The sequence below is a fragment of the Caretta caretta genome, chromosome 11 (assembly GCF_965140235.1).
Source record: "Caretta caretta isolate rCarCar2 chromosome 11, rCarCar1.hap1, whole genome shotgun sequence".
NCBI classification, from domain to species: Eukaryota; Metazoa; Chordata; order Testudines; family Cheloniidae; genus Caretta; species Caretta caretta.
The window spans coordinates 50,993,381-51,014,471 of record NC_134216.1 but is presented as its reverse complement, the minus strand read 5'-3'; the positions used below and the strand labels follow the sequence as shown (position 1 = coordinate 51,014,471).

The 21,091-nt window shown below is 42.2% G+C and overlaps 1 long non-coding RNA gene across 1 annotated transcript in view; it reads right to left on the bottom strand.

The window, feature by feature from the left end:
* The window catches only part of LOC142068564 (uncharacterized), a 36,159-nt gene extending 15,586 nt beyond the window's left edge, over positions 1-20,573 (bottom strand). The window contains exon 1 of the long non-coding RNA XR_012664401.1: positions 20,049-20,573. This is a non-coding gene — a long non-coding RNA (uncharacterized LOC142068564). The remainder of the gene's footprint in view (positions 1-20,048) is intronic.
* Between the last annotated feature and the right edge of the window lie 518 nt (positions 20,574-21,091).

The following is a 21,091-nucleotide window of genomic DNA, read 5'->3' as shown; positions in this document are numbered from 1 at the left end:
TGCAGGCCAGAGACACTCCATTTGGGCTTTGTCTCAAAATCCCCCTGCACCACAAGACATCCCAGAAGTCTGGAAGAATTCCCTTTGTGCCTTTGTAATCCCACAGCTCACAAACTTGATTCACGTAGCCTGCATCTTAGCATCTGCTGATTGCTCCTCTAATGTTGTTTGCTAAAGCTACCAAATGAGTTTATTTGCTATTTATCATTTTGTACACCTCTATCATGTCCTGTCTTATTTGTCTTCTCTCTAAACAGTCTCTGTCTTTTCAATCCCTCCTCATGTGAAGTCTTTCCAGGACTCTACTCCTTTTTATTACCCATTTCTGAACTCTTCTATAACTTGTTTTAAGATAAGGTGGCCAGATTTGAAAACAGCATGGCAGGTTAGCCTATATAAACGACTTCTATAATGGAAAATACTTTTTGAAGTTGCCAGCAACAAAAATGGATTAGCAGGAAAAGCAGCGTCAATGCATGCACAGAGAAAGTGCCTGGATTTCAGATATTCTTTCCTCCTTCTCTCAGGCACTGCTTTCGGCTGCTGTGCTTGTGTCTTATCTCCAGCCCAAACACATTAATGTCCTTTTTGTAAGAACATGTGATTTGTCCGTCTTTCAAAACTCATATTGGCTTGGTTATGTGGTCCTGGGAGATATGCAAATAAGTCCGTCCGTCCCTCTTCCCCCCCCCCCCCAATCCTTTTCAAGGCTTGTCTGCACAGGAAAATTGACTGACATAGCTACAGTAGAATAATTATTCTGGAATAATGTCACAGGGGAGTTATGCCAGGATAGCTGCAGCAGAATAACCGGTCAATTTCCCTATGCAGACAAGCCCTTAGTCAGCCTCAATCTATTTGGGGTTGTTTTGCTACCAAAATGGAAACCACGTTTACCTATTACAAAGATCTTCAGCCTTTGAGACAATAGGTTAAACCGTTTGTTAACTGAACTTTTAAGATGAAATATAGAAAGATGTGAGCACTGAACATGAGTTATTTGAATAGTTTCTTAACCATTTTTTTTTTTTACCATTTTGATAATCCCCTTATTTTTAGGTGTTTATCTTTGTTTGTAACTTGAAGCACATTTTGATTTTTAATGATACCTAGTTGTAAAGTCCAAAAGGTAGATATAGGATAAACTCAGAATATTTGCTAAATCCTTTTCTCTTGTTGGGACCAACTCAAAAGTTACCCATGAATAAACATGAGAAATATAATTGCATTCCAAAACCCATTTAAAATTTGACAGAGATGCATTTAAGTTGCCAGTGGGATATAATGATAACAGAAATAGATACATGCTTAATACCCAAGGCCAAAAGAAGGAAAGGTTCTGCGACTGGATTTTGAATGGTATGAACTACTTGTGCAGCATCTGCAGTTTTCTTTAATCTAGCACTTACTGTGAAGTCTTTCAACTGCTCAGGAATATTTGTTTACATATTTCCTTTAAAATCCTTAGAATATAGCTAAAAAGAGCCTTAATTTTAGTGCACATGCAACAAACAGTGAAGGTTGACTAGGGCACAGAGTCTAAATATTGAACATAAGGTACTATATATATATATATATATATATATATATATAATGATTAGCTCTTTAAGATCTCATCCTTATTTACTGCAAATTTACTTTGTAATAACTATACAAAGAGGTACAGAGTGTATTGCTGAGATTGTAACATTGCTGAGACTGTAACATCTGTGCTTTTTTATTTTATGTTGACAGCATCTTGAGTGAAACATAAGATCGGCCAGCCACGTTGCTGACATAGATATTCTGCATCCATCTTCCATGCTTTAATAAATCAGCAATGTCAGAGAATTTCAAGCAGGATCATTAATATGATTCACTTGTATAGCTTGGTAATGAAGATGAAAAGTGGAGAGAATGTAGTACGTAATTAATTTACTACTCAAAATTAATTATCGTTCTTGATTATGTTTTCCCCCTAGACAAAAACTTTTCTATTAAACTCTGTTGTGCTCAGATTATTACTTATTTTCTGCATTTACTATGCAGGAAACAAATATCAGAATATATAGGCTCTTATATATTAGACAATATCAAATCCTGTTCACCTTAGTTATACTAACAGTTCCACTGAAGTCATCTGAAGTAGGTGGAATTTGGCTGAGTAAGGGGGAGGTAGCATTTTTGTATTGTTTTCTGGAAAATGCTTAAAAGAAAGTGGTGATGCGCTGTGTGTGTGGCAGTGAAAGGGTTAACTGGAACCAGAGAACAATTAGTTCACTTGCTTGCATCTGGAAGGTGGGTTAGGACAATTAAGAATGAGTCCTATCTGTGATGGATGGGGCTAACTAACCAAAAAAAAAAAAAAAAAAGAGGGAGAAAGTCTTCAAAGCTATTCTCTTTTTTTTCTCTTCTGAGAAGGGAACACTGGAGAAGGATCAAGAGAGATACTGGGAAACCCAGGGGTGATGCAACCACAGTGGTGTCCTGCTTTGAGCAGGGGGTTGGACGAGATGACCTCTTAAGGTCTCTTCCAACCCTAATCTACTATGATTCTTCTATGATTCTATGGTGATTCCTCACAATAGGGGAGAAGCTGAATCTCCAGGAAGAAAGCCCTGGGAGGTGTTCCTTTGTACAAGAAGCTGAAAAGAACTCTGCAGAGACCAGAAAAGGGCCTAGAAGAGACCGGCTACTTCCAGAAAGTAGTGCAGGGAGGCAGCAGAGACTCTGGAGAAACAGACCTTAGCTGCTTGCCACAGGGATGCCTTGGCTGGAATTTGTAGTAAAGGGACAGCCTGGGTTCCTGTACTGGCCACCAAGGAAGATGGTGTTAAACCCCTCCTCATACAAGGGCAAAGGTATGTGAGGATGACTGGGCGCAGAGTTGGAGCTGAAAGCCTGGAATAAGGTTTTAGACAATGGTGTATGGGACTTTCTGTCCCACCAGAAGAGGTGGAAATGAATGTGACCAGGCCCAAGGGCCAAGTCATGAGAAAAAGCAGACCACTGCAGAATGCTCCAGAGGAGGAGAGCCTGCTATGCCATGCCTTGTCATGAGAGGGCATGCTGGCCAGTGAGCCCACTTCTCTACAAAAGTGTTGCTGTTTTTTTTTTTTTTTTAAATTAAAGTAGCTTGTTTGCACTTTAAGAATATGTTTATAAAAGGCTTATAAAGGGTTTATAAATGTTTAATGTATGTTATAAACATGTCACAAACACGAATAGCGTGTAATAGTTAGAAGCTGTTATAAACTATGATTATAAACAAGGTATTGAACTGTTGGACGTTAACAATTTGTAACAATTGATTGACCATGTTGTGATGGGGTGTACTGGCCCCAGATTGGACAAGAAGAGGTTAACCCCACACTCTGGACAGAGGAAGCTTCTCTCCATCCCCTTACTGGGCATGCTCCAAGTACTGCCTCAGTATAAAGGAGAGCAGTCCAGCTCATTCTAGGCTGACTGCTGGAAAAGAAGGATGAACGCTGCTGGCTCCAGCCTGGGAGCAGCCAAAGCCCCAGGCTGTGGGAGCCAGAGATGCCGAGACCCAGGCAGATGCCCAGATACCTGTGGACGCCCTGTGGAGGCCAGAGTCACTGCAGTAGCACAGCATGAGGAACCTGAAGATGTCAAGGTCATATCATCAGGGGATACGGTAGGAAGAAACCCAGGGAAAGTAGGCAGTGGACTGGTTAGTGAACCAGGTTTTGAGTTGGTGTGTTTCTGCCAGATCCCCGCCAACTCAGTGGCACGCACACTTGCCACTACCAGGGCCCTGGTCTAGGATCTGGTGGAGAGGGAGAGCCCGGGTCCCTGTAACCCGTCCACCCATCCCCCGAGGGGGTGGCCCACTTCCCCAACTCTGACCATTAGGCCGCATAACCCTGCTAAGGAGGGCAACCTTATTGCCTCTGGTCCCGAGGCCATACAGCCCAAGTGAGAGGGCAGTTGTAGTGACTCTGGCCAGTAGGCCATACAGTCCTAGTGAGCGGGCACTTGTATTGATTTTAACCATTAGGCCAGTGGTTCTCAAACTTGTTCCGCCTCTGGTGCAGGGAAAGCCCCTGGTGGGCCGAGCTGGTTTGTTTACCTGCCGCGTCCACAGGTTTGGCCGATCGTCCCAGTGGCCGCGGTTCACTGCTCCAGGACAATGAGAGCCGCTGGAAGCGGCGGCCAGTACATCCCTCAGCCCGCGCCACTTCCAACAGCTCCCATTGGCCTGAAGCAGCGAACCACGGCCACTGGGAGCCGCAATTGGCTGAACCTGCGGACGCGGCAAGTAAACAAACCAGCCCGGCCTGCCAGGGGCTTTCCCTGTAGAAGCGGCGGAAAAAGTTTAGGAACCACTGCATTAGGCTGTTGTGATGTTCTTGACATGAACTGTAACTGTATAGATCGTTGTTGCAACCAAGGTCCTATAGTGGCACCAAATCTTGTACAGGGGAGGTCAAGTGAGGTGTCTATGAGGAGGTTATGATTTGCTGGTTATGATTATGCTATCTGTATGCATGTATCATTTTTGTATTTAAAGTTATAAGTGTTGGCTCTATACTGTCTGTAGTTCAAACTCGCAGTATGCTTCTGGGTGACACCCCAGACAATTTGGCATCAGCACTGCCTAGCCTGCTTGATGGCCCATTAAGGAACATAAGCTATACAACTGACCCATTGAGAGAAGGCAGATACACCTTGTGACTCAGCAAGGCATGCAGGGACATGCCTATGGACAGAACTCTATGATTTTTCCATGCCATGTGCTGGGTGGCTTGTGGTTGGAACAAAGAAAGCACAAGCCACATGGCAAAAGGACTATAAAAGGCATCATCATCATCATCTCCATTTCATCTTCAATCCTGCTTCTTGCCTCTGGAGGAACCTTGCTACAAGCTGAAGCTCTGAACAAAGGACTAAATGACCCATCCCAGCTGTGGATGTACTCCAGAGACGTGATTTGAACCTGCAGTTTATTCCATTACTGCTACAAGCCTGAACCAAGAACTTTGCCATTACTGTATGTCATTGATTCCATTTAACCAGTTTTAACTCTCATCTATATTTCTTTCTTTTTATGAATAAACCTTTAGATTTTAGATTCTAAAGGATTCACAACAAACATGATTTGTGGATGAGATCTGAATTGTATATTGACCTGGGTCTGGGGCTTGGCCCTTTGGGATCGGGAGAACCTTATTTCTTTTACTGGGGTATCGATTTTCATAACCAGTCATCCCCATAACGAATGGCACTGGTGGTGGAAACTGGAGCGTCTACGGGATTTGCTTGTATGACTTTTATGGTTAGCCAGTGGGGTGAGACCGAAGTACTCTCTGTTTGGCTGGCTTGGTGTGCCTTAATAGTAAAGGAACTCCAGCTTTGGGCTGTAAATGCCATGCTCTGAGCAATTTGTCCTGAATTGATATTCTCAGCTGTGTCCCACCAGAGGCAGCATTGTTACAGCTGTACTGCCCTGACAGCAAGGGCAGCCATATTGACTCTGACAATTAGGCCGCACCACCCTGATGTCAAGAGTGACTAGATTGACTCTGGCTATAGGCCATACTGCATCTGGCCATTGGACCATATTGCCCTTAGACAAAGGCAGGTGGGCAGACGTAACCACGGGGCCGCAATGCCTTTGCCCAACCCGAAAGGGGGATGGGGTGTACTGGCCCCGTGACACATGTATTCTTCTTTGTGCTTGCCCCACTCCGCATGGCTCCTGGAAGCAGCAGTACGTCCCCCCTCTGGCTCCTACATGTGGGGACAGCCGGTGGGCTCCGCATGCTGCCGCCACCCCAAGCGCTGTCCCCGCAGCTCCCATTGGCTGGGAACCATGGTCAATAGGTGCTGCCCCTGCAGCTCCTACGGACAGGGCAGCACGCAGAGCTGCCTGGCCATGCCTTGGTGTAGGAGCTGGAGGGGAGACATGCCACTGCTTCTGGGAGCTGCTTGAGGTAAGCGCCACCCAGAGCCTGCACCCCTGAACCCCTCCCACATCCCAACCCCAGCCCTGATCCCCCTCCCACCCGCCAAACCCCTCAGTCCCAGCCTGGAGCACCTTCCTGCACCCCCAGCCCCACCCCAGAGGAAGCACCTCCAGCCAGAGTCCTCATCTTCTCCCCTCTCTCACATCTCAACCCCCTGCCCCAGGTGGGAGCTCCCTCCTGCACCCTGAACTCCTCATTTCTGGCCACACCCCAGAGCCTGCATCCCCAGCCAGAGCCACACCTCAACCCCCAATTTTGTGAGCATTCATGGCCCACCATACAATTTCCATACCCAGATATGGCCCTCAGGCCAAAAAGTTTGCCCACCCCTGCTCTAGCCCCTGTTAACCCCAGGAAGCAAAGAATACCCCCCAGTAGCACTCTGTACAGGCCTGGATATACCCACAAACTGTCCCCTACGCTGAAGGCTGAAAATGGGACTGGTCCAGAGCCCTCATGACACTTGTTTGCCAGCCAGGGAAGCCTGCTGCACAAGGGGTATTCTCAGGTAGCTATATGCACCCACTTTCTGGCACCTTTACAAAGCAGTATAAGGAGGCCTTCATGCAATTGAGAATCATGCCAACTGGATTGGGCCAATTTTTTTTTTTTTTTGAAAGTGCTGAATACTCTGACCTCTTTAAGTCAAAGAGTTGCAGGAGCTCAGCACCTATGAAAATCAGACCATGACAACATACTTGTTTGCAAACCAAACCAAAAAATAATTGACAAAATGAGATTACTTTAGGAGCGGCATCATAAAAACACTCCTTCAGAATATCAGTGTTGGGAAAAAATCATGGCATGGTCCTTTTCTAACTTCCTAGTTCAATTAAGAAACTAACATCGTCCTTTACAACTCATCTTCTCATATTTCTATATTTGTGTCCCCTAGCATTGGAAATTCTGGACATTATCTTATGCACTCATATTTTGACAAGTTTTGGACATCTGAGTATGTTCCATCTCATTTTTAACTTATTTTGGAAAACAGCATGGTATAGGTTAACCAGGTATTTTGGTAGTACTGGTAGTTATTTAGCCACTTGGCTGTTTTAATGCAGACTAATATGCAGCTGAAACTAAAATTATCTGCTAGTCAACTGTAGTGCAGGGCAGTCTGTAGTTTGAATGTACACAAACTAGCTTGTTCTGATTGATTTGCAATTAAAATAGTTGGGTTTTTTCCCCAAGAATTTGCAGAATGGATGCAGTTTCTGTGGAGGATAGCTATTAAATTCATATAAGTCTTTTCGTGTCAGTGTTTTCATTCCCTTTTGAACAGGGTATGCTTTTAATATGAATAGGTAGCTTCTAAGACACTTAATACTTCCAAAGGCACCACACAGTGAGAAACAGGTTGAAATTCATAAACACCTGGCATGATTTAATGGATTCCTTTCCTCTTTCCAACTGCTCTAACCCTGGCATCCTCTGACATGCCCCTGCATCCTTCAGAGCTAGGTAAGCATTTCAACATCTTTCACCTCATGGTTGCGGGGGTTTCCAACATTGCTAATTCAGCAGTGCAGTGAGATGAGCTGTCCTTAGTTGACCATTAAACATGAGTTTACAGGATTTGTAAAATCATGCAGAAGGTTAGAGACTGCAGAGTACTTTCACAATTCGAGGTGAAAGCCAAGCTCTCAACATACGTGCAGTACAATTACACAGGAAAAATCTGCAAGTGAATACCAAACTGAGGGAGGTCACTCAAGTTAGATATACACTTATCTTTGTGTATGGCCTCCTCCCCCTGCTCCCCTAGGGTAAAATCCTGGCCCCACTTAAGTCAATGGAAGTCTTGCCACCGATGTCAGTGGGACCAGGATTTCAGCCTAGTATTGTCATTATAAAATTAATATTAGAAATGGGGAATTCTACAACTGAGGTTTTTAGGAATTTTGAAACACATTAATGACTCCCAGATCATTGTAATCTTCTGTCCTTCATTCTGAGCAATCTCAGAAATCGGGTCAGCGTGAGGTTGACAGCTAGTTTTTTCACTAGGGATGGGCAGGGATGGTGTCTCTAGCCTCTGTTTGCCAGAAGCTGGGAATGGGTGACAGGGAATGGATCACTTTATGATTATCTGTTCTGTTCATTCCCTCTGGGACAGCTGGCATTGGCCACTGTCAGAAGACAGGATACTGGGCTAGATGGATCATTGGTCTGACCCAGTATGGACATTCTTATGTTCGTTTCTATAATGTGTTGCATAACTAGTGGATGCTAGTTAGAGTGATGTTTAATGACCAGTTTGAAGAAGGTATATCCTGTTAGGCTAAACTATTAGCTAAGAAAGACTTCATGTGAGTTGGATGAAGGGTGTGTTTTGAATTGATTTGGGGAACTTTCTTATCAATCTTTTGTGACAAGGGTTGCTTTTTTATCTTGTTTAATGGGTGGACAAATTAAAAGTTACATTGGCTCAACAACTGTTTATTGTTTCACAGTAGGGAGCAGAGACTTGCAATATGTTTCTTGCTCAATAGTTGCTGTTAAATCACTATTATTATTTAACCCTTTGTTTTTATTTGGATCAAAAATCTGCTTTCTTATTAGGAGCCAGATTGTGATACCCTTACTCACACTGGATAGTACACTACTTCTCAAATAATCCCACTGAACCATATGAAACTACCTGTGAAGTAAACACTCGTCTCTGTGAGTAAGGGTATCAGAATCTAGCTGTTAAGTGATTATTCTCTCTATTCTTTTATGCTTTTTATCTACACTAGCTTCTCTCCCGCCCTCCCCCCACACACACCCAAAAAATCCCACCCTTACTATCATTGTTGCAGCCTCTCTCATGGTAGTAACAGCAGGAGCACTGAGATAGACAAGATACCAGTTGAATGCCAGAGTTTTATCCAACCAATCGAGGAGAAGTATAGGGCCATCCCACTGTCAATCTCTGTTGTGTAGTGTTGATTCTCGGTTAATATGCTGGTATGGTATTTGTAATGCTGTTAAAATAAATATATTTTGCTGGTATTTTAAATGTAAACAGAAGTACAATAAAAACCTAAAGTATATCAATAAATCAGATCATATTTGAAAATATATTTACCACAGTTTGGAAAAAGAATACATATACAATAGCTCTAGATCACATGGCACTCTAAATACATTAGGTAATCATCTCCTGAGACATTTTGTTCTAAAGAAGATAACAGAGACAAAACTGAGTCGTTCATTATTGCTTATTTACTGCCTCTTGTTCCATTAGTATGACACTTTAATGTAAATCAGTATCTCTTATGTGATATTTATATCTGAAGAAAGCTAACAAGACCAGGATGGGGAGGAAAGGAGAACAATGACAGGAAACAATAGGAATCATAGAATCATAGAATATCAGGGTTGGAAGGGACCCCAGAAGGTCATCTAGTCCAACCCCCTGCTCGAAGCAGGACCAATTCCCAGTTAAATCATCCCAGCCAGGGCTTTGTCAAGCCTGACCTTAAAAACCTCTAAGGAAGGAGATTCTACCACCTCCCTAGGTAACGCATTCCAGTGTTTCACCACCCTCTTAGTGAAAAAGTTTTTCCTAATATCCAATCTAAACCTCCCCCACTGCAACTTGAGACCATTACTCCTCGTTCTGTCATCTGCTACCATTGAGAACAGTCTAGAGCCATCCTCTTTGGAACCCCCTTTCAGGTAGTTGAAAGCAGCTATCAAATCCCCCCTCATTCTTCTCTTCTGCAGGCTAAACAATCCCAGCTCCCTCAGCCTCTCCTCATAACTCATGTGTTCCAGACCCCTAATCATTTTTGTTGCCCTTCGCTGGACTCTCTCCAATTTATCCACATCCTTCTTGAAGTGTGGGGCCCAAAACTGGACACAGTACTCCAGATGAGGCCTCACCAATGTCGAATAGAGGGGAACGATCACGTCCCTCGATCTGCTCGCTATGCCCCTACTTATACATCCCAAAATGCCATTGGCCTTCTTGGCAACAAGGGCACACTGCTGACTCATATCCAGCTTCTCGTCCACTGTCACCCCTAGGTCCTTTTCCGCAGAACTGCTGCCTAGCCATTCGGTCCCTAGTCTGTAGCTGTGCATTGGGTTCTTCCATCCTAAGTGCAGGACCCTGCACTTATCCTTATTGAACCTCATCAGATTTCTTTTGGCCCAATCCTCCAATTTGTCTATGTCCCTCTGTATCCTATCCCTGCCCTCCAGCATATCTACCACTCCTCCCAGTTTAGTATCATCCGCAAATTTGCTGAGAGTGCAATCCACACCATCCTCCAGATCATTTATGAAGATATTGAACAAAACCGGCCCCAGGACCGACCCTTGGGGCACTCCACTTGATACCGGCTGCCAACTAGACATGGAGCCATTGATCACTACCCGTTGAGCCCGACAATCTAGCCAGCTTTCTACCCACCTTACAGTGCATTCATCCAGCCCATACTTCCTTAACTTGCTGAGGAAGGGGAAGGTAGATCATAATAGAGCATTGTCTTTTTTCTAGGATAGCAGATCAGGAGCTGTTCTGACACTTCTTATAGTATGAATGAGTAAATACATTTCCTGAAAAGATCCCCACAGTAGTCACTTGTATTAATTAATTATGAATTTAGCACTTTTATTTTATTGTGTTTTAAATGCTATGGGTCAAATCCTGAAGTCCTTACTCAGATTAAGCTCCCATTGAAAAACACAATTAAAATATGTCTTGACAAAATAGGCTGATCTCTAATGGGAATAATCTGAGTAACTTCAGGTTTTGGTTCAATGTGAAGATAACCAATGAACATCTTTAAGATGACAGAATCGGGAACCATTGTCACAAATAGACCTGATTTTGGGGGGGAAATAGGAGGAAGATAAAATGTTTCACAAAACTATTCATGAAAAAACCTGACCCTTTTCAAATGGGAAAATGCTGAATGTCAAAATTTTCTGGCAAGCTCCAGTCATCATTTTGCAGTCTACATTTTTTTCAGATAATGATTCTTTACTGCACTAACTGCCAGTCAGTGATCTTAACTCTTTAGGATCACAGGCCAGAATGTGATAATACTTTGCAAGATAAAAGTGCTTTGGAATGTTGGAAAATGAAGAACAATTATTTGGTTTGTAACATGGGCAAAGTTCCTAATAAAAAGTGTAAAGGCTTGTGTACACACTACAGCAATGTATTTACCGCATTGGGGGGCAGGGGTGTGATTTCTAAAGCGTACTGATGTGTTGAGCAATAATTGGCCCATGAAGACCCTGCTGATGCAAACTAAAAGTTCCCTAGTGCACATTAATACAGTGTTAGTGTTCAGTTTGCATCAGCAGGGTCTATATGGGCCAGTTACTGCAGAACACATCACTACGCTTTAGAAATTCCCCCCCCCCCCCCCCACTCCCAGTGCACACTACAGCAGTATATTAAGGGCAGAACTGTATTAAGGGCAGAACTAAAATCTGTTCCAGGATATTTTTCTTAACAAGTGTTTTCACTAATTAATTCAAGACATTACACAATTGATATTTACTATAGCACTGGGGCTATTAACATTTAATGATGCTCCTATTCAGCATACTTTGTCAAGGCACCTGTGTGGATGTGTCTGGGACAAAAAAGTGCAAATATAAAAATTGACTTTCTATTCAAATTGCAGTCTGATGTTCTGTTTCTTGGAATCCAGCCCTCACAAACCAAACTTTTCTATGTTGCACACAAGAGATACAAAATGAGCATTTCTTTCAGAAAGAAGAAACTTTCAACAACTGACCTTCTTCATCATGACTCATCCATATTTGTCTGGCACTATCCATTGCCCAAGGAGAGATAATTTCCTGAGTGAAAAACTAGGTAAAATGAGATTAACATTTTCTATTTCACACTTCATTATATGACCTCTTCTACAGATGTGAAATATCCACAAGACCCTGCGAATCATTTTCCAGCTGTCAAGTAAGCCAGGATTCCCAGAAGCCTTTAGTTATGCACTATAGTGGAGTTTCTCACTGGGATTCACCCACTGCCTCCCAAATGATCATAATGATTAAAAAACAAACACCACCTCCTTCAGAGAGCTTTCCATAACATAATATTGAACAGTGTTGCGGCAACCACTAAAATGCATGCAGATAACAGTTACCATTTACTTAATGCAAGCTTCCACTTTTGTGCATTCTTTCCCTCAAGTTGATATATCCTAGCCGATATGTCAAAGTAAAAGCAGTTGTATCTCATAATCACTGTCAAGTTGCAGTGGGGGAGGTTTAGATTGGATATTAGGAAAAACTTTTTCACTAAGAGGGTGGTGAAACACTGGAATGCGTTACCTAGGGAGGTGGTAGAATCTCCTTCCTTAGAGGTTTTTAAGGTCAGACTTGACAAAGCCCTGGCTGGGATGATTTAACTGGGAATTGGTCCTGCTTTGAGCAGGGGGTTGGACTAGATGACCTTCTGGGGTCCCTTCCAACCCTGATATTCTATGATTCTATGATTATCATAGAAAAAATCTTCCAAATTCAGGATGAATCAATGTCAGCTTTTCATTCTTAGATATTATATTTAATACTATTCTGTGTGGCTAAGTTTTGAAGAGGCTCCTTGAGACTTGCATAGTCAGATATGGATAAGAATTAAAAGACTGGAGTACTAACATGGAATATTTAATGACATGTGAATAAGCAATTTAGCATTTACCACCCATTTGTTTGGTTCTTTGGTGCTACTGTGTAAAAATATAAGAGAGTATCCTAAAGCCAGGCTATTGCTATGATATGGTTACTGCTCACATGTACAGGGTCCAATCCTGCAAGGTGCTGAGCATCTCCTGTATGTAACTATACTTTTAGCATTTGAAAATCATGAATGCCATGAAAAATCCACAATTAGCAGGATTCTCAGTAACTATTTCCCTTCGCCTCTGGAATGTACAATAAAAGTTAAACAATAAGATCCTGAATTTAGGTAGTTACTAAATTTTTATTCAAGAAAGAAAATACCTCCAGCAGTCCTGGGTTTAGTCTATGTAGCCTAAGCCATGTCCCCAGGCAAGTGGATGTGCAAATGTTATAATCTTCCCATATTGTTATCAAATTAACCAGATGAAACTCGCTAGCTAACAAGGATCCTCATTGGAACGTTCTAATGTACCTACAGAATGTTCCCAACAAACTGTGGCTTCAAATTGCCCTTTTATCTTTATAGCTGTTCATTTTGAAAGACTTTGAAATTTAGACAGGAATTTCAAGGTTTAAAGTTTTAATGCCACAAGCCAATTCAATCAGCCTGTGGCATGTTTTCAAAATTCTACCATCTGGAGCACTGAAGGATGACAGTGCTCCCTTCATTTCCATGTGTCTAGCGATAGGAGAAGGAAAGAAACAAAGCTGCAGGATTAATTAATTTTTAGGAAGATACCTTATTCCTTTTGTTCCCTTTTTAATATTTTTGACAAGAGGTGTGAATGTTTGTGCTCCGAAAAATGAGGGACTGACTGTAGCAATGGCCAGCATGACTAAATAAAGGCCCAATTCACCACTGTACTACTCCAGTTTTATATCCATTTCTCCATTGATTTCAAAGCAGAAATACCAGGGAGTGAGTGACTTCAGTAAAGTTACACAGGCATGAAACAGTTGTTGTTAAAGTGTAAGCTGGCCCTTTAGGAGGAAGGGTGAGTGTCACCAGTGCCAGATGTAGTCCACTTCCCCAAGGGAAGGAAATGAGTCTGGTCACATGATAGGAGCATGTGGCTTAGAGCCAGGCCTCCTTGGAATTATGAAGGACAGCCTAAACTCAGAGAGAGACTCTCCTTAGCTGGCAGAGAGCCTAGGAAGTGCAAGCCTTCAGAAAACGGGCTGTGGCTGGGAAGTTTGCAGTGTGGGTAGCAAGTCTGCTGGAGCAGACTTGCTACCCACACTGCCTGAGCAGGGACCTGATTTAAAAGCCTTGTACCAAAGGTTTTGAGCCAGCTAGAAAGGTTAGATGGAAGGTTTTGTGTCTTATATATAAATTTGTTTTAAACGCAGTTCTTGAATTCATTGAAAAGAGAGAACGGAAGTTCTCCTGAAAGCTCTCTTTAGCTTTCTCTCTCTCCGGAATAGTGCACACTCAGTAAGATTTGCTGTCAATTGGTGCTTGTGGTATGTGGTTTGGGAAATGAGGTAAAAGAGGAAGACGATAGACTTCCAGCGCTGCTGCTTTATGAAAGAATCCCTTCAGCTGTCTGTCTGCCAGGGGTAGGAGTAATGACCAGTGCTGCATTTGCCCTTTAGACGTGTATCAAACATTGTTGCTAATGCCCTTAGCTAAACTGGCAAACAGTGCCTATTCAATGGGAATAAGGACAGACTCTGGGTTTCTGATACAGTGCTTTACAATATGCTGACATGTAACCCTTACCTCACCCTAATTTTTGGAAGTACTCTAACTCTTCAAAATGACTTGTCCCACCTTTACTCTAGACTCAGAAACAAAAGGAGAGTTTGAGACGTTATTTGTCTTTATGTAAATGGATATATTTTAGAAAAAGGCATTCTAGCTAACATCCCCAACCTCCTTTTTTTTAGGTGCTTAATATTTGTTTTCGGAGACTACCTTTTGCATTTGGGAAAGTATGTTGAGACTTGCTGTTGCTGAGTCTCTTGGATTAAATTCCCCAAAGTGATCTCAACCCAGATTCTGACACTGGTGTCCTCAGTTCTGCCTGTGCAATGGATTGTGGCTGAGATTTTTGAAAGGAGCCCAACGGAGTAAAGATGCCCAACTCCAACTGAATTGCACTGGGAGGTGGGAGCTTGATTCCTTTAGGTTCCTCTGAAAATCTATCTGCAGGTGCAAACTGTGTACACAGAGTGGCCACCCAACTAGTTGGTCAGTACACAAAAGCTTACATAGGTGGTTTTTAAAGGCCATATTTGAAAGTGTGACTTTTATTCCCTTTATTTCTTGGCCCCCTCCCCCTTGCATCCTTTAGTTGTTATTTCTATCTTTTGTTCATAATGGGTCTAATCCATAGCCCATTGGAATTAATGGGGTTCTTTTCACTGATTCCAGTGGTCCTTGCATCAGGTCAAAGGGCTTTTATATTGAAGAAATAGATTTTCTGATGATTTACTAACTTTTTAAACTCTAATCTTCCTGAATTATATCAGGTTGGATAGCCTTGCATAAAATTATACATTTATTATTATCCTTCTTTTAAAATGTCACTGTTTTATGCCTCAGTATTTACTTTTCTATTCTTGTACAGCAAGCAAAGATCAAATTCTTTGATTCTCAAACGTGATTTGTGGATTTAACTTTTGAATCACTGAGTTTTTTTGGTTGAACTAATTTTAATATGTATATTTAAATATAAACAAACTCATGTATGAAGATATATAGATAGAAAAACATCAGAGACCTTTGTTTAGTTACATCACCCCAAATTGTCTGAGTATGCACTCCTCTAAGCACTATAGTACTGGAAGAGATTGTTAGTAGAAACTTCTAGTATTTGGGGTAATAATCTTCCTATGGATATTACTTGCAAACAGTTTAATGCATTCAAGATATTGCAAATTGAACCATTGATGTGGACATGATAATATAGTTAAATTCAGATACTTCAATTATATTTTTAGATTATTACCAAACTCTGGTAAACACCTCAAACCTGCCTGCTATTGTTTTGCAGCGCAGTTCTGAATGGTCCCTGAGGGTTAGCATGAAGGCTGTGCTCCCCCTATATCCTCAGTTCTGCCAGAGGATCCTAGCTGGAACCTAGAGTCCCAACCACCTCCTCTCATTGGAGGTAGGAGAGAGAAGATGAGGTCAGCCTCTAGCTGCGTGAGACACAGAGGCATTGCTGTGCCTGTGACCAATGCTGAGTTACAGGAACCTCAGTTGGACACTTTCTAACGCAGGAAATGCACTGGAACAAGCCTATTTACCTCTTCCCCTCCAATCCAGAGCTCCTGAATGCTGGATGGAAGGTGAAAAAATCACCACAGCAATTTGTCGTTGTTGGCATATGATAAAAATCCCATCTAGGCCCCAGAACTGGCAATCAGCTCAGCTCCTGGCATCATCTGAGATCTGGCAACTAGATAAAGAGAGGGGCTGACACAGGAAGCCTGAATGGCTTCCCTGTCTAGTCATCAAATGGTATCAAACCCTGCACACATATACCCACTCCACCACCAAATGGGAGTTGATCACCTGAACTCAGCAACACACCCACCAACCAGTGGCAGCAACGCTAGGTAGGACAGGTTCTGGAGTCCTAGTCCCAGATCAGCATGTGACCCCTCCCAATGTATTGAGCACAAGGAAGAAGGCTGGGAAGAGAAAAGAAACTGCCCACTGCCTCCCCACCCCACCCCACCCCACCCCCGCACACACTGAGATCAAAGGAAATAATGGGTCATGTGAAACATTGCCTTAGCCGCTCCCACTTGCGATTTCTCCTTCCTGGTCCCAGATGGTGTCTCCACTGCTCCTGACCCCATCAGAGCTGATGATGAGTATCCATTGGTGTACCCATGTGCCAGGTTGAGAATCATTGATACAAAACACAGAAATTCTGTTTAGAAATTCCAGCATCTCGTTTAAGATTTGCTGATCTCTGCGGGGATGCTGCTTTGCAAAGCTTTCTTTTTCGATCTCCGATGCTGCACCAAATCAGTGTCAAAACGGAATAGGGATGTTTTTAAGTGACAGGCTTGTAAAGCCTCAGTGTTCTTCCCAGGACAATCATTGTTCTGAAGACGGGCTCATATTGACGTGGTTTACTTGATAACATAGTCAGCATCAAGAAACACATTTTCTTGTTCCTAAGACAGAACCTGTACTCTTTGGAAGAATTAGTTTCTCGAGGCCCTGTTTGAATGGCACTGTATACTGGACACAGTGAGAGTGGCAGGAGGCATATTTTAAAATAAATGGAAAGTAAGCCAGATGCTAACCTAACTGATGGATCATCATTGATTCTTATGCCATAGAGTAATACACTAGAAATGAAGAAGAACCAATAGGTCAATTAATCTTCCCATTGCAAGTGCAGGATTTTTACTCAGTTTTTCAAGTGTGCTGTCCATTGTAGTACTGGAGAGTGAAGCAGTTTCCTTAAAGACTATATAGCACTATGAGGGAGTTGGTTTTCCTATTTCTCATTTCCTAACTTCATTCCATTACTTCTAATTATACCCTTCTGAACCCATGCTAAACAGTTCCTCTCCTTCCTTGATTCTTCACACATTTGTAGATATCTGTCACCTTTTAGTTGTTACTTCACCAATCAATGCTTTTAATTACCTCATTAATTAGACTCCCCATAATTTTCTCTGACTGAGGTCCAGTTTGTCCATATCTTTCTGGTAATGAGATGGTCAGAGCTGAAAGCAGCATACTAGGTACAATCTTGCCAGACACATAAGGGCAAAGGACAATACACTTTCTGCATCATAAAGTGATACAGTCTGGCCTCTGTGTCCTGAATGCTGCCCAAAACATTCTGCCTAGTCGGTTCTAAAGTCACATTGCAAGCTCCTCTGATTTGCCTGATAAGGAGCAAACTCATATTTTCCATGTGACCCTAACGCTATCTGTGTAATATATGGCTTGGTATGATATCACTGAGACTGATCCAAAGCCCGTTGAAGTGAGTAGAAATATTCCAACTGACTTCACTGGGCATTTAATGATATACATCTAGCAGGATATTTAAAATTATATTAATCTCCAGAAACTGGCCAGGTGCTGCTCCAGACAATACTTTAGAAGAGATCTCCATTACCATGCTAGCTATCAATTCAGTCTCTAATTGTTGCCTCTGATTTCTTCTAAATGGAACTTAATGCTCATAAATGTTCTCAATAAATGGCAAAGTGATTCTAAAATACAGACAAAACTGTGCTTGTGCAGGGATGAGGGCAGCTCCAACTGAGTCATGGGAAATGTCTGACTATCTCTGAGTTCAGGATTATGTCAAACAGGACTCTAAATTCATTTACACTAAATCATCAATGGAGAGGATTTTGCAGCTTTCATTTGACTTTCCCAAACATTTGAGAGCACATCTAATATCATTATCCTATCACATGGGCCAAATATCCATTTGCAAACAAAAACAGGGATTCATGACAGTGAGGGCAGAAGAATGACTTGTCATCTACTTAATGTTTTGCTTTATGAGGCATTTAATTAGATTTAATATTGCTGTAAAATTTTAGTGTAAAATATATATATATATATATATACTTTAATAAAGACATTCACAAATAATTTAGTGTTTTTCACTTGATTGGTTTTCCTGATATAAATCATAATGGAGAAATTATGTGTTGTCTAAAGCAATTTATTATTTCAAAATCAATAATTTCACCAAACAAGTTGGAAATAGCATTGGGAAGAACAAATGTTTATAGAATGACTTTCTGGAGATGATTTGGAACAGTTTGGAGTAAATCCAAGTGTTTTAAGACAATGCATTCAAATAGGTCAAGAGTCTGAAGGTTTCTATTCAAAGTTTTGGGGAAATAATCCCACCCTAAGTATGAAAAAGGGGACAATAAGTGTTAATTCAAAAGTGCTCACTACTGGCCTCCCCTTTTCCTTTTGAAAACAATGTTAAAAATCCTATTGACATCAGTGGGAACAGTTAGACCAATGTGAAGAGATTTTGATGTTCTCACCAATCTTATATAGTTTAAAAAAACAGAGCTCTGAAACTGAAGTCTAAATCCTGGGGACCTGAGTCACTGGTACAGTATGCCTTAATTGAATTGCATTGCCCATCGGTGATTAAAGGACCTAGAAAGGGCAGGAGGGATTGCTTCTGAGGAAAATAAATGGATATGTAGAACCTAGCTGAATTACAATGAAGGAATCTTACAACAATCAATAAGCTTTAGATTCCAGAATCTTACAACAATCAATAAGATTCAGATTCCACCTCAAATAATATACACACACATAGTTGTGGATGTTTGTAGTAGTTGATTGTGTTAGGAGAAGGTAGTTTGGTAAAGGGTGTATTAAGGGAGTGATGTAAGGGTGGTAGCCTGGGAGGACAGGGTAAAGTTGTATGGTCTGGGGTATATAACAGAACGGGTGTGTTTATTAATAGAAATAATAAATTAGTTCTGACATCCTTGTGTATAAAAGGGCCTGTAGAAAGGGTTATGCTGTGCTGAATCACTTTAATCTTATGCAGTGTTAAACAGTGACTTAATGGCTTGTGCATTGAGCGATGCTATTACTTCTAAAATTTTCTGTGGAAATATTTTAGAATTTAAACAGGGTCATCTTTAAAATTCCTCTATCAAGGTTATGCAGAGGTCTTTGTATTTATGAGACATAAATGAATGGTGCATTAATTTGATTTTAAACATTAATACAAAATGATTTTGTGGATTTACAGCTGATTTGACCCATTTTTAAACATAGCACGTGGGTAATTATGTTGTAATGGTACTGTCAGAAAAGAAACCTATTAACTCGTGATCTCAGACTGGAGTCTGAGGATTAATTTTTTTTTTATATTTGCTAATCTTCAGTCCTGTTTTCTGTCCTGAGTCCCCTCTTCTGGCCTTCAAACAATCCCCAAGCTCATCAGGAGACGAAAGCTCCCCATAGACTGGGACCCACCAACTCAAAGCAGAACCAGCCCCTGCCAGAACAACGGGTGTGAAACCTGGAGACATATCTCCAATGCTACAATGATTAACACCCCACACAACACACCTTTCAAGATTAATGAGTCCTATACATGTCTATCACAACATGTAGTGAACCTCATCCAGTGCACTAAATGCCTCTATAGCAACTGGTGAAACCAGACAACCTCTACACCCTCAAATGAACTCACATAGGAAAATAAGATAGAAACACCATATTGTGACAGATTTCTGTTACCAATCTGCCTGAAGCGTCAGATGATCAGTCTAAGGCCACAGGATCATTAAGGGAGGAGATGACGTAACACACCAAGTGTCTAAATTTTAAAGCTTTATTGATAAAATAATAAAATAACCGCGGAGAGGGCTGGAAATGCTTCCACATCATTCAAAGGAAGGAAGAAAGCATTAGTGCCCCAAGCCCTGACCCACTTTCATACTCACATACGCTTGACCCAAAGCTGGCCAATGACCTGAGGGTAATGTAAGAAGAGGGGGGAAAGGGTGGACAGGAGTGCTGTCCTGGGCCTAGGTCATCCAAGGATTCGCTGTGATCTCCAACTTGCTCCAGCTCTCAGGAGGGTTTTAAGTCCCAGGCTCCTTGAGGGGAGGGAGGATGCCTTGTTCAGGGACCTCTGCTCCTGGTGCCCTCTGTGCCAGTCCAAACTGGCTTTCCATGGTGTCTTTAGTTTTCTCAAAACACCCCGGCTCCAGGGCCACAAGGGTCGGCTCCACCTCTTGCTGTCTCACCGGTGTTTTCAATCTCTGCAGTTTTAGACCTTGTTTTCTCCTTTGTTGGCCTCGCTGCCTTGCAGGTCTGTGCAATTGGGTTTTTCTTTCTTATGGCTGCTCAGGCATGTTCACACCCCCGTCTTTCTCAGCTGTCAGCCAAGTCTCGACTGTGAGCAGCGTCCTTGGGCTGGAGCCAGCGTCTTATCTTTGAACTGAGCTTGCTAGCTGCAGTGTTGAGTTAACCCATTCTCTGCTCTCTTTCTCCTTCCCCCTTTGGCCTCTTGCAGCCTGCAAAAGAATCTTTCACTCTTCACTCACACCTTTTACCCTCCCCAAAATGCTTTGCGATGCTTGCAACAGCATTAGCAACATGCAGTGCTGATCTGTCTTCCCCGGGGAACCCCTGAGGTTGTGACAATATCACCTCTGAATGAACACTTTTCACAAAGCAATCACTCTATAGCTGACCTCTCAGTCCTCATCCTGAAAAGAAACTTGCACAACACTTACAAAAGACAAGCATGGGAGCTTAAATTCATAACTTCGCAAGACCATAAAAATCATGGACTCAATAGAGACATAAGAACAGCCATACTGGGTCAGACCAAAGGATTCTGTCTTCCAACAGTGGTCAATGCCAGGTGTGCTAGAGGGAATGAACAGAACAGGTAATCATCAAGTGATCCATTCCCTGTTGCCCGTTCCCAGCTTCTGGCAAACAGAGGCTAGGGAGACCATCCCTGTCCATCCTAGCT